This window comes from Halichoeres trimaculatus, unplaced genomic scaffold (genome assembly GCF_033239565.1).
Source record: "Halichoeres trimaculatus isolate MK-OKI-2021-1 unplaced genomic scaffold, fHalTri1.1 fHalTri1_scaffold_14, whole genome shotgun sequence".
Taxonomy (NCBI): domain Eukaryota; kingdom Metazoa; phylum Chordata; class Actinopteri; order Labriformes; family Labridae; genus Halichoeres; species Halichoeres trimaculatus.
The window spans coordinates 32,345,507-32,355,283 of NW_027437192.1; the positions used below are offsets into that span (position 1 = coordinate 32,345,507).

Sequence of the window (9,777 nt, forward strand, 5' to 3'; positions counted from 1 at the left end):
AAAAAAAAATGTTCTTTTGTTTTAAAGTCTATTTGCAAAGTGTATACCTGAAATGTACTAAACACATTAGTTGGCAAGCTTAAGCTCTAAAGAAAATTGGAGCATAATTTCATCATCTGTGTTATGGACAAAAGTTGACAGGTAACTCAGTTAACAGATTTCTCAGACACACACAAAGTGAAATATTTAGTTTATATATATATATATATATATATATATATATATATATATATATATATATATATATATATATATATATATATATATATATATATATGATTATTATTATTTTTTAAATTTATTTAATTATTTTTTTGAGAAATCAGACAGCACAAAAACTGCTAATTCTCAAACATGAGTTGCATTTTTAGCTAAATAAATGATGGAACCTGTTAACTTCTGTATTAAATGAAAGTGAAATATCACCCAAATGATCCACTGTAAAATTGCCTAAAATTGATATGTAGAAATATTGATAAGTGTACCTCCTGGACTTGAAATGTACCACTAATTATAGGATCACTCTTGTACACGAAAACAGGGGATGTGCTGTTGATAAAGTAAACCTAAGATGGATCTTACACTCACTGCTCTTTATTTCTGCTGCTAGACCTCAAAAAAGCACAATGCAGCAAACAAGGATGAATGAATCATGTATTTCTTCTGAGTGAAAAGTCATGCAAAGTAGTTGCTTAAAATTTCAAAAGGCCAACATCAAGCATGCTTGTACTCTTTCAGAGCTGAATTATACCACCGTGGTGGTACTGTGTTGCACATGCTCCTACAAGCAGTTGCAATGGAGGAAACCAGTCCTGATTCTTTTCGATTCATGGAGCATGTATAGTGTATTTGATTTCCTCATCCCTCTGTCCACAATGAGGTGACACCAGGCTGTCATTGACCTGGTTGACTAACTCTTAAACAATGGTCTTCATAAGCCCCATTTCCATGAAATGGATCAGCTTGGTTTGTCTCAGTAGGACACGCATTTTGTGGCATATCGTTTAACTAACACCAGGACAAGTTCCCAATTTAATGACCTGTACCGTCCCACTTTTTGGTACCGTTCTGTTGGAGTAGCAGACATACCAACCCAACCCCAGAAATACTGCAGACATTGCAGTGCCTTCTCTGAAACAAAGCTTAGCTATTCCTTGTAACAAAGCCCAATCAAGCTTGTCACAAAGAAGATACGCTCTTTGTTTATTGTGTCCTGTTTTGTCTTTGGATTCCATGCTGTCACACAAAAGCATAACTGACGTGGCCATCAGCATCTGGCTTACATGCCACCTACCAATAGGGATGTGGTTCCAAACTGGTCCATACTGAACCACTTGGTGAAAACGGGGCTTTTGAGCCTGATAGTGTGAATCTGTCTCTGTCAGCTCCTGGTGTTCTATTTGAAAGAGTGACCCTGTAAACTGGAGAAGCACAGGTCGATCTCTGCCATCTTCATAATTGGATGGCAGAGGGTGGGTGGGTGGGTGTTCTGCTCGACAAAACTGTTTCTGGCATTTTGGAACCACTTTCCCTACTAACTTGGGTCTCCTTTCAAGTGTCCACAAACCCATTGGCAGTGCAATAAATTAACATTAAAACCAGCACAGGGTCAATCTCTTTCATGCTAACAGGCCTGTCTTCTACTTCTATGGGTTATCTTTGCCAAATGTCCTTGTCTTACTGCCCTCAACTGATCTGGCAGTGTAGTGCACTTACTTTTTTCTGTTAACCAAGACTTTGGTGGCTGTGCCCCCATAGGGACAAGTGAGATTTATCCCAGAGTGCTTGAGGCTTGGCTCATGGGCCTTTTCCTCTCAGGACAGAGCGCCGTGTTTCGAGACTCAGAGGCCCTTGATGCCAAACAAGACCTTACAGTCATGTCCAGTTCGTCTCTTGGCCCACACAGTGGTGACCAGGTCTTGCTCCAGCCCTTTTCTTCATTTTGACTTGACGGAAGAGGTAAGGAAAGATGTGCTCAAGCTGATCTGACTGGAGCCGCTAGTCTCAGGTCTTTGACACATACAGTACTTGAGGAGCAGTGGCTTATGGCGCTGTGGCTTAGTTGGTCAGAGGGCCTGTCTAGTAAACAGGAGATCCTAGGTTCAAATCCCAGCAGTGCCTACTCTGTCTTTGTGTCTAAGGGAGGTCTATGATTATGTCTCCAGGTCTGAGAGGCTTCTCAGCGGTACAATCTCTTTTGTGATACTTGTCGCCAACACGAATGCTGTTTGCCTCAAGACAGCTAGCTTTTGCAGGCACAGTGGCTTAGTTGGTAAAGTGCCTGTTTAGTTAACAGGAGATGTATTTCGCATAAAGGGAGGTCATTGGCAATGTCACCAAGTCTGAGAGTCTTCATATACCTCCTCGACTTGACAGTTGTACGATTCATTTTGTGATTCTTATCGCCAACACGTATGCAGTTTGCCTCAAAAGGGATCCTCAGCAGGCACTGTGGCTTAGTTGGTCAAACTGCCTGTCTAGTCAACAGGAGATCCTAGGTTCAAATCCCAGCAGTGCCTTCTTTGCTTGTGTCAGGAACTAAAGCAGGGGTTGTGTAGCTCTCCCTCCAAGGCTTGCAGAGGTGGTCTTCGATCATGCCTCATCGTTCCTCAGGAACAAGGTCTATGAGGTGGTCAAAACAACCTATGGATATATCCCAAAGAGGTTCAAGGGTCTCTAGGTGAGTCCAATCCCAGGAGACACGCTGATTACCTCACAAGACTAAACTTTTGGTGCATCATGTCTTTATGTCACTTGTCTACATAATCCACTTGTGTTAATGGAATTAGTTCCTGGTGCCTGGTCTGGATTAGTACAGGTAGTTTCTGGAATTTTTTACTTCAGAGTTAAAAAAGGGTACATGAGTCACTGGGACTGACCCTACATTTGTATATTATTCAGTCATTGATTGTGATAGTACCCAGGTACTGTTAGGACTAGGGATGGGTACCTTTTACATTTGAAACCATACAGTACGTATGCCCGGTACTTGGCAATCGGTACTGGTACTCAACAGTACCAACTTTGGATACTTTTTTGTGTTTATGTGGTAAAAAATATACATTTTTTTAGAATAACATCTCAAATTTTTCAATTTAACATATTTATTCTTTAATAAATAACCTTGCTCATGTCCAGGATGGAAAATCACCTACTCTTCTACTCCCTCACAGTCACAAGGATGTATTTAGGTACATAAACATGGTACCTTTCGATTTTACGTGAATCAGTACTCAGTACTTTTGACTGAATTTGGTCAATACCTTCAATCCCTTCACTAGTTAGGACTCAGTCTTCCTCCACTCACCAAACGAGCTAAAGTGCTACATACAAATGCTGGCTGTCACAGCACACAAAAATGTTCAGTATTATCATGAAATAGACATTTTAAAACACTTCAGTTAAACATTACTTCATGAAAACCGAACAGCTACAGCACCATCTACCTCTCCCTCCCTGATGCAAAAGACCTTGATGTGTCTTTGAGGGTTTGCCACGGCACATTTCCATGGCAAATCTAGCGTGTTATTCCTGTGCTAACTCTGCCAGGTCCTCATCATTCATTGTGATGACTCACAAAGCAAGGCCATAACACAAATGTCACTGTGCCACCGAGTCCCCCTGGATGAGTGGAAACACATGTTTGTTTTAGGAGAGGAGAAGGATTAGACTGCACTGGATGGCCTTCTTTCAGACTCCAGGGTTCATTTTGATGATAGAGAAAACAAATAGATGTGGCTGGGTGTAGAGGAAGAAGTGATATAAAATATAATCAGAAACTGCTTTCATTATCTGTACTTCAGAAACGTGATATAAGAATCATAAATCAAGTTGGACTCCTGGATCATAATCTTGTGGTCAAATCTACTTAAATATGTAGATATTGTGAATATGAACATGCAATGCTCATGTTCAGGAAAAAAATACTGTTTACTACCTGCTAATAATAAAAAACTGTTTAGGGGACATGATGGGGGTTTTAATCTGAGGGAAGAGTTTAATCTAGACATCCAGACATTTGCTGTAAGAACAACATTCAGGACCTTTTCAATTTCAATCTTTTGGGGTTGAACTTTGAAACAATCAGTCTGCAGAGCTTTAGCAGTGCCTTAACATTTGCCATTTCAAAAAGAAATATAAAAAAGAGTTTTCACAAACTAAAGGATAGAATACAGGCTTTGATAACAACTGTGTGACAACAAGGAACCTTAAGATTTCGGGGTGTTGTTTGAAGTATATATTCATACATATACATGCTTGTATTATATGTGTCTCTGTGTATGAGTATAAATGTAAAAACTGTAATGACATGTATGTGCAAGTATATATATATATATATATATATATATATATATATATATATATATATATATATATATATATATATATATATATGGTGCTTCAGAAGTTACTCAAAAACTTGTTTAGGTTAAGGTTATTAATTACAGCATATTTTTATCATTCAAAAAAAGATACATAATACAAATAAGAAAAAATGGCTTTACAATTCATATTATTATTAATTGCAAGTTACATGAGGAGTAATTAATGTATGTATGTATGTTTGTATACATACATAAACACATGCATACATACATACATACATTTCGATTCCAGCTCCTCATGAATCACACAGGCTCACATGCCAAAGTGTCCTTGAGCAAGACACTGGAACCTGTATTGCTCCCACTGTTGGTCAGTGGCATGTGGATGGCTTTGAATGTATTAGATTAAAGCTGATGGTTGCCATAGGAAATCCACCATCAGTGTGTGAATCTGGGTTACCGTTATACGGTAATTACCGGACTTTGACCGGTAAAATCTGCCGAAGTCTGACATATTTCAACTCCACCGGTCAAAATGTCCAGTGAAAATTATTCCCTCTTATCTTTTATGGATAGGCCTGGTCCATGCGGAACAAATCTTTTTTTTTTTTTTTTTTTTTTTTTTATCAGGCGGTAGGTAAACTTGTAACACGGGTTTCATTTACTCCGACAAAGCGTGCAGAACAACAACAATACAGCGGGAGACACGTGGAAATAGGTGAAACTTAAAGACTTTTTTTTACTAAACAAAATAGTTCAGAGGAGAAAGATGGTGGTGAGGCTGAAATCCCAGAGGCTGCAGCAGAGGATGTCTTGCCTCCTGCTGAAAAGAAAAGGAAAAGTCGGTTGTTTCGGACCGAATGGAAGCTTCTGCTGTGCAATATTTCACCTATTTTAGTTACCCAACTGAGTCAGTTGATGGCACTCATTTTATTTGATACAGCCTTTGCTTTAAAATAAAGTTTTATAAATTGACATGCTTTGATATTATTCTTATATGTACGTCGTATCATTTTAAGTCTGCCCCTTAACGTAAATGTAAGGATCCATGTAAACTTTATGGCATGACCTTAAAAGCACCAAATTAGTTGCCTTGACGAATTTCGTTAGTAAATAATGTGAAGATTCCTAAAATATAACTCCCATTAGGCTATTCACTCATGCAGTGACAGATCACCCTATAGAGCCCAAATGTCATAGTCACCGTCGAGGTGCGGATCCTAACTGTCATTATTCAGGAGCTGTCCGCAGGACTCCGCTGTTTGACTCCTCATTACTCACTTACGCACAGTGCAGGGTTTTATAATCAGTTTTTGGAATCAGTCCATCCAGGTTGTTACACAACTTTACTTTGAATATAGAACAAGTGTTTCTAGGACCAAATTATTTATCTTTTCAAATCACTTTGTCACGTATAGCGACAAAGATTACATCGATTGAAAATACACCCCCACTTAATAACAGGAATATATATTTTTTATGGGCTTGCTTTGCAGGTGAGTAGACTTTATGGGCTCTAATTTCGTGGCGCAGCGCAGGGGGTGCAAGCCTGGCGCACCCTGCGCAGTGCTAATTTCGTGCGGCGCACCGCCGTGCGCTGCCAATTTGACAATTTGGTAGACCGTCTGCGCCGAGATGGGTGTGACGGCGCGCCAGGGGGAGTTGACGGCGCACCAGGAGGAGGTGACAGCAGATTCATGTTGGCGCAGTGACAATTTCGTGCCAAAAAAGTGCGCTGAAAGCTCGCCAGCTCCAACCTGGTCTATCCTCGGCGCAAGGCGCAGCGCACCCCACGCAGCTGTAATTTGATGACAGGCACACATGTGCACACATGTCATCAAAGCCTCAGAGGCAGGTTTCCAGAGTGTCAGGCACATTTTGATGCAGTAAACAATCACAGCAATCACTATTTAATGTAACCGTCTGAACCAGCATATACATTTATATCTATATTAACTGTCCCGTCACATCTGATGTAGATTAAAGCTGTTTGTCATAATGGAAAGTTAACCTGACGGCAGCTGGAAGTTTGATGCACATCTTACAATTAAACAATAAACAGCCTTAACATCTGATACTGAGTATATATCTGGTTCTCTCATTTCATTTAATTCAAAGAAAAGAGGGAGAGAAAAGACGAAGAAAAAAGAGACAAAATAAATGTTTGTCACTCCGGATTTACCCGCGATTTCCCATATTTCTCTGTTTTAGTCTTTATTTTTAACGTGATCTAAAAAGATGGAGTACATTATTGTAAGGAGGATGAGGTGGAGACACCAGGAGAGTATACAGTATATCACCAAAGGCTCTGCTTGGCGATGACAAACCAGGAGTGCAGGTGGATCAAAAGTATTCTGAATGGATAAGCCAGCTGTGTAACTGTCTCTTCATTTTTTACTCTGGATAAAGACAAAGGAACAGATTGAATCTGTCCCGGGAGCTGGCCCACATGGTGACGCGCGTCATGTCCTCCGATGTGCCCCGCTGTCCATTGACCTGCTGCAGGCACAGCAGCTCTGACTGTCTCCGCTACCAACACTCTCTCCGTGGTGCTGGAGATCACTCAGACCAATCAGACGCTGCAACCCGGCTGCAGGGCATTTAAAGGCAAGGAGAAGCGCTCATTTGATTGGTGAAAACAGCGCTCGGCTGTGTTAAACCCACTCACGGCTTTTCTCCTCCCTCTCTGCCATTTGTGAGGAGGGAGGCGTGGACGCGCAGCTCTGCGCTCATGTGCGCCTGTACTGCGCCTCTCTTGGCACTGCAGGAAACTTGCAAAGTGCGCCGGTCATGCCCTGTGCGCACTGCGAAGGCCGGCGCAGGGCAGGTGCGCCTGCGCCTGGTCTATGAAATTAGAGCCCTGTATCTATGTCCTGATCTTTGGGCATATCTTTGAATAAATTCCCCTACCAATCTATTGAAATTAAGTCCGCACGAAATTTGACAGGCGAGGGCGGGGCCCTTTGATTTTTTATTTTCCATTAAATATTGTACATTCCCATTTATTCAAAACTACTGCCTTATTTTTTTCTTTTGCTGATATGTAATCTAATACACCATAACAATCCAATTTGTAATTTACAGATGAACAGAATTTTGTGTACATTTTTCTCTGAGTTGACATGACATGCTAAAATCACTTCTCTACTCTGATTAAAACACCCTCATTTTACCTTTAATCCTAAAAGAGCTACAGATGATTCCAGATGATGCAAACAGATGAGCATATAATCCCATATATAGGAGACTACACATGTTTGAAATGTGTCCCAGTGAAGGTAGAACATTGGCTCCAGGGCTCCAGTAAATGAATCTGTTTGCTGCTGCACAGCCAAATGAACAAGAGAAGCTAAATAAGAGAGCAGTGGGTGAGGCAGTTCATTTATGAAATACATTAAGATTTATGAGGCGATGGAGTGTAAAGGTGCTTTATTACTCTCACACTGCCATCAGTCCGTCCTGATAGAGAGCAGAAATGGCTCTATTAATGTTTACCCCTGTTTTCATTCCTCCTCTCTAATGGCAGGAAACTAGCAGACTGAGAAATATCATAAAATTAGAATATCAATTCCTCACTTTATTTATTCAATTAAATTCTCACTCAGCTGTGAAGATACGACTCCAGACTTTTGCTGAGCTCATATCTAAGTTATGTTGTGTAGGAAAAAGGTTTTCGTGTAGCCTGTGAGGTAGAGGCCCAATCACACAGGCCTGGATCACACCATCTGTAGATGTTTTCTAAAATTAGTTAATGTATTATAAGCTACTCAGCCTTTAACTAAGACAGGCAGACCTTTCAAAGCATACCCACAGCCAGGCCCAGCAATACAAGAAGAAGTTTCAAGGTAAAATGGGGGTCTACTTCCGCGGTACTGGTTCATTCATATGAACACAACATGTTTCAGATAAAATTGGGTTTCCACTTCCAGTTCAAAGGAGCCATTGACTTACATTACTTGGCATTATAACTCACTTGATCCAACAAGTTAGGATTTGAAAAAACTAATTAGTTTCAAATACATTTACAGAATACATTGCAAATTTAGCCCTGAGGTGCTCTTTTAAAAAGACATCTCACCTGAGTTACCATTCTACATTTTAGGGTAAAACAGATCAAGCTAACATTTGCGGATCATAGCTGATGCTAATATGAATTTTCCACCAAGTGGTCTGGTGGATCCGGTGCGGATCAGTACAGTTTGGTACGAGTTGGATCAGTAAAGCCTGATCCTGATTTGGTAGGTGGCGCGAAAGCCAGATGCTGCTAGCTACATCATCTAGGTAATAGCCTGATGGCATGGCAGTGCAACATAGTGCACCCTGCTAAAAAATCCAACAAAGATGACAAACGTGATAGAGTAAACAAAGAGCAAAGATGGAAGACATCCAGCAATTTGTCTTCTTTGTGACTGACATGTGGCTCTTTGTTACAAAGAACAATCAAGCTTTCTTTCAGAGAGGGTTGTTTGCCACCAGGAGAAATACAGCAGCCACTGTCACACAGGAAGTGACCATTCTCTCCACCAATCACAGACTGCAGTGTTTCTAGCTCCACCGTCTGGGGTAGAATTGGTATGTCTGGAACCCCAGCAGAACAATACCAAAAACTGGGATGGTACAAGTCAGAGATTTGGGGACTTGTCCTGGATTTAGTCAAAAGAAATGCCACAAAAAGTGTGTCATACTGAAACCACCTGAACTAAACTGCTTTGGGGAAACTGGGCTATAGATGTCACTCCTGAAGAAAGATGGGGCCTTTTCAAAAACCACCCCAACAACCTCTGTAAGCATTGGAGTGAGGGCTACACAACCCATGCTTCAGTTCTTCAGTTTGAGACAGCAGAGAAGGCACTGCTGGGATTTGAACCTGGGATGTCCCGTTTGCTGGACAGGGGCTTTGACCAACCAAGTCAGCAAACACCTGCTTTTCTAGCCAGTTTGGGGGAAAAAAACTCAACATGTGTTAGCAACAAGTATCTGTCAAGCCAAGGAGGCAAGTGAAGTTTGAAAGACTTGGAGACTTGGCCAAAGACCTTCTGTTAAGAAAAGTAGAAGGCATTTCTGGGATTTTAGCTAGGATCTTTTGGTTGCTAGACAGGCACTTTAACCAACTAACCCATGGTGCCATGAGTCAGTATTGTTTCACAGTGTTTTTAGACCTGAGATTAGTGTATTCAATCAGATCAGGTTGTGGACATCTTTCTTTCTCTGTTCAGTGAAGTCAAAGACAATCAAACGAAAAAACGGTTGGAGCAAAACCAAGGCCTGTATGCATGCCCAGCCACTGACCATTTGAACAAATGGTGAAAGTGGATTGTTGTTAACACCCAGGCTCTAATTTTGTAGACCAGGCGCAAGTGCAGGCGCACCTGCCCTGCGACAGCCTTCGACACACGGACAAGGCGTGACCGGCGCACTGGAGAAAAGCCGTGAGTGGGTTTAACACAGCCGA

General features: G+C 41.1%; 2 non-coding genes across 2 annotated transcripts; both read left to right on the plus strand.

The window, feature by feature from the left end:
* Window positions 1-2,047: 2,047 nt before the first annotated feature.
* trnat-agu (transfer RNA threonine (anticodon AGU)) lies at window positions 2,048-2,121 on the plus strand. Its single transcript has one exon. It is a non-coding gene; the product is annotated as a tRNA-Thr (tRNA).
* A 324-nt stretch (window positions 2,122-2,445) lies between these two features.
* Window positions 2,446-2,519, plus strand: trnat-agu (transfer RNA threonine (anticodon AGU)). Its single transcript has one exon. It is a non-coding gene; the product is annotated as a tRNA-Thr (tRNA).
* The last annotated feature ends 7,258 nt before the right edge of the window (window positions 2,520-9,777 follow it).